This window comes from Aphidius gifuensis, linkage group LG5 (assembly GCF_014905175.1).
Source record: "Aphidius gifuensis isolate YNYX2018 linkage group LG5, ASM1490517v1, whole genome shotgun sequence".
NCBI lineage: Eukaryota > Metazoa > Arthropoda > Insecta > Hymenoptera > Braconidae > Aphidius > Aphidius gifuensis.
Window position 1 is genome coordinate 21,301,877 of NC_057792.1, and position 20,165 is coordinate 21,322,041.

A 20,165-nucleotide genomic window follows, 5' to 3' on the forward strand; every position below is an offset into this window, starting at 1 on the left:
TGTGCAAGGTAAAATAAGTTAAAAAAATATCAAATAAATTGTTTAAAATTTATCTAGATGTTGCAGTAGTGAGTGGGTAATGAGATTTTTTGTTATTTTTAATTTTTTTAAATATTTTCAAGTAATTTTATTGTTATTAAGTGGTGGAAATAAAGTTGCACACTTGAGTGAGATGAGGTTTTTTTTATTTTTTGTTTCAGAAAGCGAAAAGGAAAAAAATAGTTGATATTTCATTCGCAGGAACAAATGAGATAACAGTGGGCATACCTGCCTCTTACACTACACTTCACAACCCCCTTGTGGCATAGTTTTTTATTATTTCTTTTTGTTAATCTACTATCCTCTTCTGGCACCTTAATTCCCGTGAGCTTTTTCATTTCCCCATGGCCATTTTACTCTTATTCGCATATACATGTATATAGCTTTATAAAATCTGCAAAGTTGTTGTGGGAGTGGTTCAACACATTCAATGTCTGTTTGCAACACAATTTTCATGTTTAATATTACGCAACTTGGCTGGGCCAATGTGGGGATCAGAGCTTAGTCGCACGCGTTTTTCATGTAATATCAACAACTTTTTTTTTGAGCACAAACAAATATTATACACAAAATGAAAGCTTTTTAAGGCACAAGTTCATGTAGACTTTTCATCGTATAATGTTTTTTTTTGTGTGTGTGTACACTTTGGAGGTTTATTATTATTATTTTTCTTCTTTCGATCTTGTGACATGGCAAAGAGCATTTCAAATATGTTCATTGTTCGCTGAAAGTTCGCTGTAAGATAAAATAAATCTCTGTTACTCATCCTTTATTTATTTTTATTTATATTTATTTATTTATTTATTTATTTATTTTTATATACCACGCGTGTAAATTATTCACGCATGTTACGTATGTACAAAAGACTTGCTTTTCGATATATTTTTTTATTTATTTTTTATACTGAAAACCCATCAAGGTATATATACTTGCAGCGACTTTTATTTATTTTTATTATATATATTTTATTCTTACACTCAAGATTTGAAAAAAATATCTTTCTTTATTTTTCGATGCAAGCCTTTCGATCCAGGGAGGTCTTATCTGATTAGCCACGACGAGCCAGGCCCAATCGCACTTCTGATAATCTTGTCTCATATTTTCCATGTTTCTCGTAATCGCATTTATTTTTAACACCCACTATTTTTTTATTCTTCACCATGACAAGTTTTATTGTTGCCAAATAAAAAATTATTCAAAAAAAAAAATAAATAATAAATTTAAAATTCGGCACGACCAATAAAATCACACCATTCATTACAAATATATTTTTTTTTTTATATTGTCTTGTGAAGAATAAATCAATGTTTCATAATATAAAATTCAAGTTGTATAATTTTTATTGACATATTTAGTGGAAGAAAAAATTCAAGAGAATAAAAAAAAAAAAAAAAATTTTAAAGTGTTGAGGTGCAAATATTGAAGGTGACACACATCACCAACACCTGCACATAAATAAATTTACATTTTAATACGTAAATATTGACATTACCATTAACTTAAGTTGCTCTTATTCGCATAGTTTTTATATGGACATTTTAAATCGCTTGATTATTCATTCTTGTGTGTATTTTTAAATATATTTTTTTGAATAAATAAATCGTGTGCGGCTTTAATAGTTAACCGTCGGGATTATTGCAATGTGGTTTAATCGTGATGTCGGCATATCACACAGTTACTCAGTCATAGTCAGCTCCATTTGCAATTTAACAAAACATCAAACGACACTTTCATCCGTGAGACAAATAAAAAAAAATAAAATATATAATAATAAATGTTAAAAAGGACATTTTAACGGAAAAATATATAGACAAGTCAATTATACCTATATATATTTGAGAATGCCTTGCGAACCGGCATGAATAATTTAATGAAATTAAAATCATGTTTTTTATACAAATTAAATTTATTTATTTATTTTTTTGTCAGTTTGTTGTTAGTTTTAAATTAACATTTTAGTCATGCTTTGTTGGCCATTTATTTCGACTGAAAAAAAAATAAAAATAAAGAGGCAAATTTATTTTTGAATATACATTAGTTTGGATAGAGGCATTAGCAACTTGGAAAATGATGATCACATCACAATATAAATATGCATATGTATAATATATTGATGATAACATTGGCATATCAGTTGAAACATTGTAGTGCACTTAAAAATAACATTCCATTCCCAAAGTTTTTGACCGTTGCATTACCAAAAAGACAAGAGGATTTTTTTTTTTATAGATATTTATTATTTGTGGTGGTCGATGACTGCACATAGCCATTATTTTAATGTCGCCAGAGATCCATGGAGTCAGACACACTGACTGACTCACTTACTCATTTATAAAATCATTTTATTTTCTCTTTCACTTGTGAATTTTTGAAAGACCTTTCTTTCCGTTTATCGAGACGAGAGTGGTTGTCGCTTTGGACGGGACATCCGTAACTAATGACCCTGATAGCTTTGCCTCTTTTTGGTCTCATCTCTTGGATATTATTTTTTTATATATTATCTTTTACTTTTTCAACTCACCATTCGTTCATCTTTTTAATTTTATCATCTATTTTTTTTTTCTTCTTTAGAGCTTTGCTTTAACTCCTTGAGAGTTTGCTTCATCAACCGACACTCACGAGAATTTTCAACGAACCTCGAAGACGAAGACGATACTTAATTAATTTCATCGTTCGATACGATGCCAATCGTCCGTTGAAAGCACATTCTCAAATGTCATCTACTTGGTTATTTCTTTTAAAAATTTAATGCTAAATTGACTTTGAAAATCGAGTGATAAAAATATCAATATATATTTTATTTTATTTTTCAATTTAAAAATCAATCATCATCATGTGGTGGCTGCATTTTAATATTTTATAATATTAATAGAATTTATTTTTGTTTCTTTTTTATTGCTCCCAGTGTCAATGTTATTTTTTTTATTTTTTTTATATTTTCTCTGTGGGTAATTGGAATAGTAATAATTCAAAGACAATCTTAAATTTTCCATTAATGTAAAATGTTTGTGTTAAACGATCTCCAGTGCAAAATATATATGTCGACGTGACATGAATGTCGATATCCTTTGGCTTAAATTCCGGCAATGTTTAATAGTTGATATTTCCGTCTCAATATATATATAAACCAAAATGAACTTGGTAAATGGACCTATATACATACATAGTGCAGCACACAAAATCCAGATAAATTGGATTTTGTGCTTAGGGAAATATTCAAAATTCAATTGTAAAAAAAAAATATATATTCAATATACATTTTTACATTTATACAATATTTTTTTTTCCCCACAAATACTTTCGAAAAAAAAAAGGACATTATTATTTATTTAACCACAAAAATATCCACATAAAAAATGCAAAAAAAAAAAAAACTTGACCGTAACTTCTAAATATAAAATGACACATTTCAAAAAATAATTGAGTTATGCTACTCTTTATAACTGTCTAATTTATTCACCCCTAAAAATAACTTGGTAAAAAAAAAAAAAAATAAAAGATAAAGCTATTTATGAATATGGAATGAAATTTTTGTCTTTTTTTTTTTTTTTAATTTTTTTTACAAAGTTCACGAAAACAAAAGAAGAAAAAAAAAGATATGTATAACGATATTATTATTTTCGTGTTTTAGTATCGATTCAGGGATAATATGATGTTGATGATGATGATGATGATGATGATGATGATGATGGTGAAAATATACACATTGATTATAGATGTAAGTTTGTGTTTGAGAGTCAAAAGAAATATACCGCCCTGTGATTTGCATACACCGATTAGGATGGCCAAGTCTGATATTAGTTTTGAGCGTCATTGCAAAGTATATCAATATATACCTATATGAAACATCTATTTGAATGTATTTATGAATTGGTGTACACACAGCAGCAACACGAGCGTCAATACATTGAAATTATAATTTACTTTATTTTTTTTGCTATATAAGTTTGCTAAATGCTTTTCTTACATGTACACGATGTAATGGAATCTTGATGGGGCAACAGGGGACGCAACTGGATTCTCATTTCCTCGGTAGGCAAAGTAGTATATACACACACACACACAAGTAACACAAGTACCTGCAGGCGTATATGTATAGCCGCCTAATTGGCAATGAGCCTGTGTCTTTTTACTTCATTTTGGTTTATTTAATTTTTAATTTTTTTTTTTCATCAAACCCCTCTCTCGTTTACCATCATCTTTTCATCCACGTATGTCTGACCCGTTTGCTTTTTTTTTTTTCATTTTTTTTTTCCTCATCTATATACATCGTGGTATTCTCAATGCCCAAGTGTATGTGTGTTTTGATAAATTACGAAATAAAATTATTAACTTTATGAAAATAAAATATTTGATTAACTTTAATAAATTTTTAATTATGTATATTAAACTCGAAAATGAGACTTTAATGATTTTCTAATTATAATATTATTTTTTTATTTGAAAATTAATTTTATATAAATTTTTTTTTTGAATGAAAAGTTTTATATACAGTACATAAAAATTTATTTATAACTATTTCAAATGTTTTCAAGCACAAAGAGAATTTTTAATTTTTCATTTAATACTAAATTGTAAAATATTTTTTCATTTAAATGCTTTTTTTTTTGCTGTAAATTAACAATGCTCTTTGATAAATTATTGAGATATAAATAGTATATTAATTAATGGAAAATATAATATATAAAGTCGATTATTCGATTAAAAATAAAATACTTTTTATTGTTATTATTATTTTAATTAAATGTATTAAATTTGTAAGTTTACAAAGTGTATATTGTATATTGGCTGACTAGATATAGACTGTAACCACTTCAAAGGTAAATTATTTGTAAAATTATTTTTGGAATGTTTAAAAATACATGTAGGAATATAGCCAATGTTAAATGCAGTGTAAAATATCAGTGACAAGTACATGAACAATGTTTTGAACATAGTCAAAGGCTTCTTCTTTTTTCTCTCTCTCACTTAATGCCTGTCGATGAATCAAAGTATGTATAGTTTAGCTAAAACCCAGAGAGCTAAGCTCCTAAAGGGACTTGTTGTTTATTATTGATTTTGAATTAGCACGAAGCCATTGAAAAAATACATTTAAAAAAAAAAAAAAAACAATATAACAAAGGGAGGGGAGGATGTATTAACATACATAAAGCTGCAGTACAAAGTTTGTCACATACGATGAGTTTGAGCGAGTCAAATTAAAGGGTGCAGCGTCTCTCGGTATATAGCTCATACACACAAACTATTTAAAGGGTTGAAAATAATACAAAAACAAAAACAAAAATAGGCGGAGCATTATTCGTGCATAAAGGTGTCTAATTATTAGTTCGCGTAGAGGCGTGGCATCAGATCGAATCAGCCATGTGCATGTGTCGAGGCCATAACGTCTTCCGTGTTCTTCGGCGCACCTCTTACCCTACACCAACCCCTTCACATTTTAATTTTCAACTCATTTCATTTTAAATAAAAAATAAAAATAATACATTTTTTTTCTTTCATATTTTTATGCTTTTTTTTAAAATCTCTTATTTTTTTTTTTTCAACCAACCCTCTTTTGATCGAAGCTCATAATTTATCCGGTTTAAAAACCAGCCAACAGAAATTCTCCCTTCGACAACTCCTGCTGATCCTAATTTATTCGATCACCAAGGGAAGAAAAGGAAAAAAAAAATTATTCCCTGATATTTTTTTTTTTTTTGCAAATTGAGCAGATTGCATGCGACTTTAAGTATCGCACTTGCTTATAAATTTTATCGTCGTATAGAAAATGTTTTTTTTTTTTTTTTATATAAAATTATTTATTTTTTATTCAGATATAAATTTTTCTTTTTTTTTTTCTCTTTCCTTCTCTGTATTTGTACATGCAATTCTTGTAGCCTTTGTTCTGATTGTAAAACACTATTGTGGTGTTGAATTTAATGTCAGTATACCAACGAGTTAACTATCTGGAAATTTTACGGATGAGCTGGTCGCTACTTGAGATGCTTTTTCACGCTTACTTTACTGTATATATTGTGTGACTCTCATCTTTTTTTTATTTTTTTCTATTTATTTTTCCTTTGTCTTTTAATTACCATGAGTATCTATCAATTCATTCACCAAGTACTTTTAGTTTTTTAAACTTTGTTTGTGTGTGTCTGTGTGTATATTGCAGTAATGCAAAAATTCAGAATTTCATAGGATCAGTTTAAAAGTGCAATACTATACAGCCACCACTGCAGCAGTTTAAACATTAATTTAACGTTGTCGTTATCTCTATTTATTTTGTTGTATATATGCACAGCCATAGCTTCAACTATTGTACTGCACACATACATACACAAATTGAATAGTTGTGGTTTGCCTGGGATTTCAATTAAATTATAGAAATTCCACAGGTGTATATCGTGGTAACATCGCAATTATCTGTGCGCCTTTCGACTCAACTTACCGACGGCAATTCATGACCTTTTTTTTATATATATATGTATATATACAAATTCTTTTTATCTTATTTTCAATAAAACAAAAAACCAAATGAGGGCTTGCCCAGAATATATACACATTTAGCTTTTATTTTCTCAACTTTTATCATACATATTTATTTGTTTTTTTTTTTTATATAAAAACATTTGTACATATAATAATAATAATAATAATAACATCGTCTTTTTATTCTTGTTTCAAGTTTTTATTGCAATTTAAGTTGAGAAAGTTTCATGGGACAATTGAATGTATCATTTCTTAAAGATCTTGTGTTGTGTAAAGTTCCAGTTGTAGATACACCAACACATAATCAAGAGAGATTAATATAATGAGGCTCGAGGGTCTTGTGCACTTGTGTCGCTGCATTGTGGCTCATATATAGCTGCAGCAATATGAAAGAAAAGGAAACATATCGTAGAGTGCGAGGGTAAAAATAAAAGACAAAAAATGGGGATGTAGTGGAGGGATGAAGAGACCACGTACTCATTTGTATATAAATATATATATATATATAAATGTATTGCCGCTTTTATCGTCTTCTCATTAATCGAAACACAGAAATACATTTAGGCTACGCCTGTAAAAACAAGGCAGTTAGCTCTTTGGATGTAGACCTCAGGCAAGATAAAGCATCATGGGTGATCATGGGACTTGTGAGAAAGTTAAAAAGAAAAAATAAAAATACAAAAAAAAAAAAAAAGAAATTAGATGAAGGGAAGCCAAACGATTTGAGTGCGCAACATCATGAGGACCCGAAGCAGTAGCACCTTACTGCACTCAAACTCAATACAACAACAAGAACAACAACGAGCCATTAACGTACTGGAATTTGTTTGGCTTTATTATTGGCTATTTTATTCATCACCCTCAATATATTTTTCATATACGCATATAACAAATTATTTATTAATTTTTTTTTTTTTTTCTTTCATTTGATTGATTTATTTATTTTATTTTGCTTTTACAATCATGTTAAAAATATAATAAAATTATATTTTATTTATATATGAATAACAATCGATTGAATGATTACATTGATTTATTTATTTTTATTATATTTTTTTAATTTTTTTTTTCTTATTATTACTGCATGTATATAAATTTTTGTTTGGCGAGTCCCATATATACGATGAAAAGAGTTTCAAGTTACAAGTTTCGAGTTTCGCGGTTCCGGTGAATTTTATTTTTTTTTTTTATTTTTTTTTCCACATGTCAAGAGAGGGAGAGAAAGAGAGCTTGGAGGTACGCCAGGACGATGCAGTTACGAAGGCCAAAAAGTAATTAATCTGGATTCTGGACTACTATACAATACACACACCAATTGTAAAAAACGTGATTTAATTTTTTTTAATTATTATTATTATTGTTTTAATTTGTCAAGACTAAAATAAAAAAAAAATAATTAAAAATATAAGAGGTAATACAGTAATAGAGATGCACAGGAAATTGGATTTTCAGAAATATTGATTTGTTTATGTATGCATGCATGCATGTACGAAACTTTGGATTTGGTATTTTGATAGTTGGATGTATTGGATATTTGATATATATAGAGATTCACGATATAATGTATATAGATATAGAGAGAAGTAAATGCGGTGAAACAACGCGGTTTGTATATCTTCGATCGTTGGAGCACGGTAACAACGGCAATTAATGTCCAAGGGCTTGTGCCGAGGGTACTTCATATAACCCAATGAACAGATACAATCGAAACATAGATTAACTGCAATATAGACCTCGGGGATGAACTCGCGAACTCAACGATACAAGCCAGGATCTCAATGCACATTGTAGTATATGTATAAATAAATAAAAATCAAATCAAAATTACAACGATATCCGGGGCTTTTCATCCATAACATAAAACCCACAAATTCAATACATGCGAGATGCTATCCTAATGATTTGCCAACCGCAAAATTTGACTCTGATTTTTAAAAATGATAAAAAAACTAAAAATGATATACCTTAAAAAAAAAAATAACAATGAGATAAATATAAAAAATAAAAATACTGTATTTTTTCTAGGAAGATATTTCGTATTCTTTGGAACTTTTAAAATAAATATATATAAATAAAAATAAAATCACTTTTGACTACGACAGTTTTGACCGACAAATTTTTCGGTTCGTAATATGTCGCCAAGGCTTATCTGACCAAAGCCATTATGGCCGACTGGGGCTCAGACTAACGAATGACATTCTTGGACGAAAGCCGGCGCCTAGTCAGCCCATCCAAACGAGTTACATTATCTTTATCCAAAAAATTCTTTAAAAAGTAGTTTCCTGAATCAAGTTAAAAAAAATCAACAGAATTAAAAAGATAAAAATATTATAATCATATATATAACCACAAGTGCAGCATCTCTATTCGAGTGAAATAATTTTAAATTACATTTTTTTTTTTTTTTCCATTCAAATAAAATATATTTATAATATGTGATACAGAGTTGAGTTGCGAGAAGATGATTTTCAGAATCGAGATTGATTTTATTCAAAATATTTCGATTTACAGTTTGATGGAAGGGGATATACAATATTGCTTGCCACACACAAAAGCCAAGCAGATATATATAGAAAAAAAAAAAAAAAAAAAAAGTGTTTTTTATATATATATTTTTTTCCATTGGGGTGTATGAAAAAAACCACAGGAGCAGTCAAATAAAAAAAAATTCCAGGAGCATTTTGTTAGATGGGAAAAAGAGGGTTGTGTTGATATATAAATGAAGCATCTCTCGCGATATACTATCTCACTTTTTCAGTCGATTTAAGTTTGTGGTCGTTTGCAAAGAGCCAAGAGGAAGCAAAAGGTGCTAAGATATCTTGCCGAATGAAATTTAACGCGCGTCGCCCGATGAGCACTCGAATTGCACATATTTTTAAAATGTCCCAGCACGTTTTTCGTTCAAGGCGACAAAAAAAATAAAAAAATGAAATTCAACGTTCGATGGTACACGTTTGATCACACCCCTCAATGCACGATTTTCATCTACTTGAATTTTTCTTTTCCAATATACACGTAATACCCGATTTAAATTTGTGATCGTGTGTGTCGAATTTTAAGATTGCTGCTCGAAGCTTCAATTCCATTTTATATTTATTTTTTATTTTTTTATTTATTTAGTCGTTTTAAAAATTTATCCATGCATTTAAAAATTTATTTATTCATTCATTTTTTTTTTTTTTTTGTTTATTTTTAATATCTATTTGTTTATTTTATATTTTATATTTTAATTTTGCAAAATTGTTTTTTCATTTGAATTATTCAAACTTGAACAAAGATTAAAAATTTATATACCAATCCCTTTATGTTTTACAAGATTTTTCGTCTTTTAACTGTTATTTTTTTATTTATATTTTGTAGTATTTTCGTACAGGAAGCATTTACAACAACTACACAAAGAACAAATTTTTTTCCAGGCAAAGTGTAAAGCATTTACGACTGATATATCCTGGAGCAGTTTGTTGTAATGTACGGTACTATACATGCTTGCAACAGAAATAAAAAACTTGAAAGAAAAAAAAGGTGGGCGCACAAACACGAATACTATATCTCTTCAAGGGGGTGGTGGTGGTGGTGGAATGGGCGCGTAGGCGGCCGTTTAACGCAGTAAATTTTACGCGAAAAAGACTGAGGGTCCTTTTACCCAAGTGGCCATGGCTTTCTTTCACCATATATACACCAGTCTCATGAGTCTTTTTTTTTTTTTTTCCCTCTTTTATTCTTCGATCTTTTTCAACCCTCTGTCTTTTATTTTTTTTTCCTTTTTTTCCCTCCTAAATTTTCTTTTTCCTTAAATCTAGAAACCTCGGTACTCACTCGGCCATTCACTGATCTTACTTTGCTGATATTTTACTACTCTCTTTTTTTCGAAAAAAAAAAAAAAAAATGCACTCAATTTTCTCCTTCAATATGCACTCAATTCATTTCCTACCACAAGCCACCACATCCCCTTCCTATCAAAAATAAAGAAATCACCTCAATTTTTCTTGAGATTTAACCCTCGTTATTTTATTTTTTCTTTCTTGGCAAACACATGTTACTAAAATATAATTATATTCAATACCACGCCTTTTGAGAAAAAATAAAAAAATAAATCCTCAATTTGACTGTATACTCACGTAGCCCAGGTAACTTGACACTGATGCCTTCAAGTATCATTGAAAATCCATAGTTTATCTTACCTGAAACACAAAAAATCATAATAATTATAATAAAATACAAGCTGGTTATAGTTATTTGTATATTTATTTTATTTTGTGGTTAGATAATAAATGTCAGAGATCAATTGGGGATATATATGCGTGTAAGGTTCAATGCTAAAGTTTAAGTGTATGTGTATAGGGTGAAAAAATAAATAGATACAGTGTGCAATTGAGATGTTAAATATTTGGCCAGATGTGTCCCTATTACAACAAACGAATGAACAAACCAATAGAATTGAAAAAAATAAATATAATATTATCGTCAAGTTGCGGCTATAGTAGCATTTATCCAATGATCAACATGACACTAAATTTTTTTATAAAAAAACAATTTTATATATAGTCGCACACAAAAACAAATATATACATTTAGATTGATGATGATGATATAAATGTATATATGTAGATGTGGTTTATGTATGTTCTATGTTATACCACCCACGCTGTATCTAGTCACTGACAGAATTTGCTGTATCACGTTGTGATTTGCTACAGCCAAGTGTACATATATCTGTCTGATGTTATATTGAAACACAGAGGAATTGAGGGAGAGAGAGTAAAGTGATCAGAGGAAATGATCAGAGACCCTCCAGGGATTCTCTCTTCTTCTCTCTCTCTCTCTTTCTATGAGACTCGGTTATCAAGCTTTAATATTGAGTTTAGAGCATGTTTCTGACTGACTGACTGACTGACTGACTGACTAACTGACTGACCATATCAAAAACATGTACATATGTATCTTAAATTATTTGAAAATATTTATGTAGATAGACTGTAACAAATAGTTGAAATTTTGAAAATCATTCAATGTCTATTTTAAAATTAAAACAGAATGATCGAGAAATATCAAACAGAGTGTATATGATGCAACGTTTGATGTTCGATTAGATGCGCGCACATGCATAAATATGTATGAGGTAAAATTCGTCTCACTAAAAGTTTTATGTATTTGATATTGATACAATTTTGAATTAATCAAGCAAGAGATGTTTGAATTCATCAATTGATTATTAAGTGGTCTAAGATAGAACAGGTCAATCGTGTATAAAAACTTGTATGACTTTGATGTCTTATTATTTCTCTCAAAGTTTTTATTTATATATATAGATATACTTTTTTTATTTATTTTTTTTTATATATGCATGACGAGGAATATAAATTAAAGCGAAAAAAAAAAAATAAAAAAGGTAAAAAGTTTCAAGTACTTTTGTACAACATAAATAATTCCTAAGTGCATCTATATATGAACAAAGTTCAAAGATTGCCGTAAAGTAGATATCGTGTTATAGTTTTATAAAACTTTGATTTAAATAACTTTATCAATTTTATTTTTTTTTTCGTTGAATTGAATAATTTTTTTATTAGTTATAAACATGATAATAATTTTCGGTTTATTTTTGAGCTCAGTTGAACATCAGGAGGGAGTCCACAGTAGGATCACAAAAAAAAAATATAAAAATTTAAAAAATTTTGATTTATGAATTTAGACACCTGGGCCTTTCGTTGAAAGAAATATTCAAAATATAAAAAAACATGTATATAATGGACATCAAGATTATAAAAATAAAAAATACTTAATAATTTTTCGAGAGACAGGTTGATCATTCACCATACTAATTTTTATTATGTTATGTTTTTGTTACAGATGTTTCTCAATTGTAAAGATGAAGGGATACGTTGCTGACGAAATTATCACTGACACAATGGACGACAACATCACTTGTCGGCAATTTATGATACATCATCAACATAAATCCCAAGACAGTTTAATTGTATATAGAGACAATACGAAATTCTAGGAAATTCAAATGCTATTTCAAATTAATGATAATTTTCAATTGTTTAATAAATTTCAATTTATTTAATATAATAATATAATCTAATTCATATTTTTTTTTCTTTCATCAAAAGTTTTATGACGAGTTGATTATAACTCAACAATAAAGAATAAAAAGAAAAATAAAAAAAAGGCAGTGTTGAATATTTTGAGCTTCTATTAACATTAATAATAAAAAATAATAAAATACGGTAATTCTATTGGTGGCTGAAAATGAGTGTTTAAAAGCCAGGTAAGCCACAGTACTTAATTAAAAAGTAGTCAAGATTAATAAAAATAAAACATGCTAAAGATTCATTGTGTATTGCATTAAATTCAAGCAAATTAATTGAAGTAATTTGTCAAGAAATAAAGCCCCAAGAGTTCTCATTGCCCGAGGCAAATTTTACATCAACATTTATATTGCCATATACATGTTTGTATATATGTACATAACAAAAATATATACACCACCAGCACCAGCCGTAGATTTGGAGAATATCCTTCGTTGTGTCAAGTCAGTCATCAGTCACTTTGGATTTTACAATCGAAATACATTTTGTGTGTGTGTGTTTGAGTACATCTTCAACAGTAGCAATGAAACAAGGGATGAAAACAAATACATTAACAACAATTGTACAGGTGTATGTGTATGTGCCATAGACACAAAATTAAATGTGCCAGTTAATACATCTTGGTACATCTTGGTATATATATAAGAGTCATTTCGATACATGTCAGTTTGACGCCCACCAACAACTTGGTGGCATTACATGTATTATTTCTCAGTTGGACAGTGAAGCATGTATAATCCAAGCGAACCCAACAAGAAAATCTTAATTTGTTAGCATCTGGTGTTTCTATCAGCGTGAAAACGTTTATATATATTTTGTTTGTTGAAAAAAAAATAATAATAATAAAATGAAAAATTTATCTTGAACACAACGCACTTGAAAATTTATTTCTCAATTGCTTCCGTATAGTTGTTTTAACGATTGTCCAAGCTGCTGACTCGACTCTCTTGACTCTCTGTATTTTATTTTATTTATTTTTCATTTATTATTTTATTTATTTTCCAAGACTTCAATTGTCTGACGATGCTCTTGGCGCAATCTCAAGAAAATTCCTTACACTATTAATAAAAGATAGATAATTTTTTTCTTTATTATTTTTTAACACTTGGTTTTATATTTTGCTTCAATTAAATTTTGTATTTTTATTCGCACTATTAAATTGGATTTCGCATGGTTCATGAAAATGAAAATTTTCTTTTTTCTATTTATTTTTTTTGTCTTTCTAGAGAGATGTGTATAGAGCTGGACAAGGTGGTGAAAGAAAGGGTTGAAAAATGTATTGTGTGTGTACATATATATATAAGATTGTTGGTGATGGAATGAGACCCTTTTGAAGCTAATCAAGCGGACATGGTGTGATTCGGAAACGAAGCAATTTCTCTTCTAGCCACCACAACCACCATCGCTATATATACTATATCTTTTTGTTTTTATTTATTTATTTATTTTTGTACTAGTCCACGTCGAAAAAGAGTAAAAGACTTTTTCAAGATAACAGCTAGCTTTTCATTCGCAGTAAAGTGAAGAATAAAAAAAAAATAAAATAAATGAGTAAAGAAAATAAATAAAAAGTACAAGCCATTTATTCCCCAGCTGTGCATTTAAATGTGCAGAACCTAGTGGTGGTTTACATTTTATTTTATTTTTTATATCCCGACAAGAAGAAAAATTGAGGCAAAAATATGATACGAAAATTGGAGGAAATCCATTTACTTGACTGCCAACGTATTGTAAAAATAAAAATATAAAAAAATGTTGCTTTTTAAAATGTAACCCTAACTGAATTAATTTACACCCTTCAAAATATATAAATATAAAAAAGGCAATAATATGAATTTTCAAAAAAATTATTCAACACCAGTTGAATTTCATTTATATAATAAAAGTGATAATATTTTTGCAAACGAAAAGTAATTCTTTAAAAAATTGCAGTGCACTTAAATTTGTACGTAAATGGTTATATGTATATATATTTTAAAAGCACTAGACACATATCGAAAAGGAAGCTCACTTGTAGTAGCTATTTCAAAAGCAACTAGCAAGTAACTTGTGCAATTCTTGGTAGCATCATCAGAGGAATGCAACGAAGCCATCTTTTAACAATACATATATATATTCCATTTTATCCTGTGTGCAGCACATTTATTCCCCCATTTGCCTTGGTTAGAAACGATACGATATTATACTATACATTTATATATAATATACTCTCTTTTATTCCTTGCCTCTCGATCTCAGCTTCGCGTTCAACAACTTTTGTTGCTTACTTCATATATATATATATGGTACTCTTGAGGGAGTACCATCTGCAAATCGTACATTCACATCAGTTTGTCCATCGTGTGACTCTATCTCTGTCACTCTTTTTCATTTTTTTTTTTTTATTTCAAATGCACATATATGCATTGATCAATAAAAAAAAAAAAAAAAAAAAAAAAACAAGTCCTCATCTCTTTTGCAATAATTATTAAAGCATAAATCTCGTTGCCAAGGACCAGCTTCAAGGAGTCACTACTTCAAAGTATTATATAGAATTATTATTTTTTTTTTCTCTCAATTATTACCTCTTTCACATATGTGCATCATCATGATGCATACATGTATGTATATGTACACACATACAATGTACATTTTTGAGTGGACGAGTGAACGAGAACCCAGAGTGTTTCCGTTGTTTCTTGCCGCGTGACGAACGCCATTGCTTTAACCACGGCCATGGGACTTACGTGACTGCATCGTTCACGATCGAAAGCAACACCGGCATGATGTGTGTCTCGGAGGCGGGCAGAGTTATTTGTCGGTACCTTTGTGGTTATTTTTATTATTTTTATTTTTTCGTTTTTTTCCCCTCATTCCTTCTTCACTTCCTTTTTTTTTAAATCTTCTTTTTATTCATTTATTTTTCATTATTATTTTTAAGCAATCTACCAATTTATACTTGCATCGGCAAATTCATTGCATATTATATGGAGAATTATGTATACATGCTGTATCAATGAATATTATATATTTTTTAATATTATTTGCGGTTAAGACTCAAGTTTCGAGCTGATATTACTATACTATTCTACAAAATAATCAGATGGTAAATCTGAGAATATAGTTATATTTTAATTCTGATAAGCATAAGGGTAGTGATGGTGGTGGTTAATATATGCAGAGAGAATATTCACATTTACTAATCTTCATGTGAATATCCATTGAGTTTATATTCATGCAGTTTGTTAAGTGATTTAGGCATACTCAGAGTACAAAATTTGTTCTGTAACAAATGATTATAGTTTCATATGTTAAAACTTGATATTTTCGTATAAAATATATATATATATATATATATTAACGACATTTAACATAATCTTATTAAATATATATATTGAATTAATAAAAAGAATAAGTTAAATTATCATTATAATCATATATATTTCAATGCCTTTCCATTTATATTTTTTTATTTTTTATATAATTTATAATTTATATATATTATATACATAATAAATTTATCTCATTCAAATTTATATTTATTTTAGAGATATGCATTTTAATAGGCATATGAAAAAATATTACGTCATTTTATTGGAATTGATAGTTGAATAAAATGATGAAGTAAGAAAACTGGTATATATTGAGGTTTATATATATGTATATATGAAAAGTAAGGGGATTCATGAGAATTGAGAATACAGAAAGATAAAAAAGAAAAAAAAAATAATAAAAAAAGAAGGGGTAATAGATCTACCAGTTCTCTATATAGTAGTATCCATGAGACAGACACAAAGACGAAGAGTAAGTATCTTTTTCATTTTTATATTTGACAAGAGAAAAAACTGCAAATGTATAAGAGAGAATAGATGAAATGATGTAAAATTGGGTGGAAAGAAATGAGACAACGAAGTAGAGAGATTGAGGAATAATGGAAAAAAGGGGAGATAAATAAAAAAAAAAAAAAGAAGAAAAAATGTGAAAAAAAAACGAGTGGGTTTATTGTGGTTTAGGCGATGGTTCTCGCAGTAAATTCGATGGATTGTGGATGGCGTTTGCCGTTAAAGTTCTCGATTCGATTGCACAACATATCAGCTATATAGATATATGAAAGAAAAAAAAAAAAAATAAATATAATACATAGTACAGTAGGTAGGAGAGAAAGGTGTGCACAAGTTTGGATAATGGTACCTACATATGAGAGGTATAATATAAACTACGCGCGCGAGAGATGAGTATAAAGTTGAATATAAGACTGTATGGTATATAAAATGTTCCCCCCAAGAGTCTGAAGCTCAACGCCGGATGCAGGAGGTCGAACTCTCCGATGGATAGAAAAAAAAAAAAAAAAGATCTGGCTATCGTCATCAGTATTATGTATAGGTATGAGAAAGAAGATACATGCGATGAAAAAGACCAACAAGTAAAAGAAGATAAAGAAATAAAATATATATAAATAAAAAAATGTAAAGGAAGGTGGCAGAGAGCTGGAGAACCTTAACTTGTGTATGAAAACCGGTTTGAATCAAAGTGTACATATATATAATATATTTTTGTGTTGCCAAGATGTTGGCGAGATGATGCTGCTCGTCTCACTGGATATACTGCCGTCACCAAACAGACCAAAGACCAAGAGACAAACAAATGTCAAGATTGATCCATGATATTTTATATTCCAAAGAAAAAATATATATAAATAAATAATGAATCGAGCACATACAAAAAGTACATGGAAAAAAAAATTATAATAAAAGCTTTTTTTTAAATGATAAAAAATTAATAAATTTATATATATTACACCAAGTTTTGATTAAATATTTATTGAATGGGTATATATAAAGTTTTTCATCATGCTTGAACAAGCGAAAATTGATGAAGACAGATTTTCAATCTATTGTTATATTTAAAAGTAAAAATAAAAAAAATTTTAAAAAAAGTAAAAATGTACTATGCAACGTCTGTTCGTGACTCAAAGTAGGACGAGGTCGTCCATCAGGACAGGTGAGACAAACAGGCTATAAAATCATGCTGCCTCAGAAAATGTACCATGTTTGTATGAATTTTTTTTTTTTTTTTTTTTTGCTTTTTTCAAAATTGCAAGTTACAAAATTGAACCAACTTTTTGTGTCAACTTGTCTGACTTTAAATAATTAATAGTCATAAGTAAAAATATTTTTTAAAAAATTTGAAAAATACCTTTATCATAAAAGCAACAAAAAAAAAATTGCTCCGATGAATTGACCTGAATTTTTCATCAAACATTAGCATGTTCAAAAAATAAATAAATAAATAAAAAAGACCATATAAAATAATTATTTCATAAGATCCATTGTTTATCTTGCTGTTTATCTATTAATGAATGATGATGATGATGGTGATTGACCCTAATATCCATATGTATACATGTTGTCTTATAAATTTGCTAAAGTAATATATGTATTAAAAGTTTCTTGGTATGTGTCCACCGGAAATTACTGATGAGCCTGCGACATAACGTTTTCCGGTGTATGTCGGATAATTTTAAACACACATATACATCCTTGTCATTTCGATATTAAATTAGTATATGTGTGTGTGTGTAGTTGTCTCTTGTTCCTCCATAAGTTAATTAAAACAACAAAGTCTCAATGGGCACATGACTTTACTGGAGTATATAAAAGTATATAAAAGTATAAAGCATCAAGTGTGGCATGTTCAGACACAAGTAAACGACATCAGGGATTATAAAGAACACACACAAAAATGCCATGATGGTAGATGGGTTATGAAAAGAAACTCAAGTGTACTGAACTATGTCGTCTGCACATCCTATATATATTTAAAAAAATATATTATATATTTTTTTTGCAAATAGGTATATATATTACACGGATGGTATTCTTGAAGACGACGATGACGACGACGACACAGGAAGTTTGTTGATATATATGTCGTTGAAAAACATACTTTATTGACTGGCCAAAGATGCACGATCATTGAAAAAGTGTCAGTTGCAAGTGCTTGAGTTTCAGCATCAACCACCTGTATATAGGTATACATAGCTGCTAGCTAGACCAGATGTATTTGACAAAGCTTAATGACATAACAGTTATGATTGAGCTTCAAAAAAATGACTGCAATTATTATGTAATTTAATTTAAAATTAACTAAGCTTGTAAATCATATAATTTACAAGAATATGAAATAAATATTTAATAAATGCATCAGTTAAATCCAAAGTGATTATTAATGACAATGACTTTAGTTGTTGAGTGTGGGCATGAATGATAAGGGTCTTATAGGGCTTTATACAAAATACACATATATATACATACAAAACAGGGCTAACTGGTTATATTTGTGGGGTTGAAAATGTTTTTGGGGTTTGCATGGTTTGTGAATACATTGTACAGAGAGAGGTTTTAGTGGAAAAAGTGGGTTGAGAAGAGAAGAGGAAGCATAGAGTTGGTGTCTGCAGTCCAAAATCCTTGAATCAACATTTATAAGGGCAGCCTGGACAAGGGTAGACACTGTCGGTGAATTGAATAAATATATTTTATGTGAATAATATAAATTATGGCAATATGAAAATTGTTATAATGGATATTTTATATTTGAGCATCAGTGGTGTCTTGTTTTTTAATATTAAATTTACTTGTCCCCTTTTTTTTTTTTTCTAAATTAATAATAGGGTTTTTTTCTGCTCCCTATGTCTATATTCTCAGTGGATCTGATAATGTCGTCTCGTCATAAGGGAAATTTAATCCCTTCTAGTGTACTTTTGTCTTTTGTTGAAGAAATACAATAAAAAATAAAAAAATAAAATATATATTACAGAAAGGCTGGAGAAATATAAATGAAGGATAGCTCAGAATTTAGTGACCAATACCTCAACCGGTGTATTAAAAAGTATATGTATATATTGTAAATGAAATGAAAAAATATTCATATACATGGTCGAATAGCTAATTTTAATATTGTAATTGGAGTAAAGCTGGATGGTAGTGATGAGGAATAAGGATCTGCATGGTTCTATATTTTTTTTTCACCCTTAGGAAGAAACACCTTGTCTTTATATCTTTAGGTTGGTTCACTGAGAAAACGAATTCAAGAAGTTGAATTTTACGGCAGGGAGTAATTTCCCCGTACGCCGATATTTCACGAGCGTGCTCGAATGAAGATTGGCCAGGATCTCTACAACATCACCTCTTTTCCTTACATCTTCACCATTTATTTATTTTATTTTTTATTTTTTTTTTTCTTTCATTTTGTCTTCTGGCAGATACTCATTCTACCCCATTTTACTGCTGTATATTTTTGATTAAAAAAAATGACTTGTCATCTATTACACAACCAGATAATCTCATTAGAAAAAAAAATGAAATAAAATACTTGCTATTTATTTAAAAACTCGGAATTGTTAGATATACTTTGCATATAAGTTTCTTTTTTTTATATAAAAAAACTTTTTTCGTTATTCTTCGTCATGAAAATTATTTAAAAGTTTTTTAAGTAAAGAGCAAAAATTGTTCTCAACGATCGTTATTATCGCTTGGCTAATCGAAATACGTATTTCCAATGATACTGCAATATTACAAGATGAAA

The 20,165-nt window shown here is 28.9% G+C and overlaps 1 protein-coding gene across 7 annotated transcripts in view; it reads right to left on the reverse strand.

The window, feature by feature from the left end:
- Positions 1-20,165, reverse strand: part of LOC122858497 (latrophilin Cirl-like) — an 86,115-nt gene that overhangs the window by 17,845 nt on the left and 48,105 nt on the right. The gene's annotated exons all lie outside the window — the stretch shown is intronic.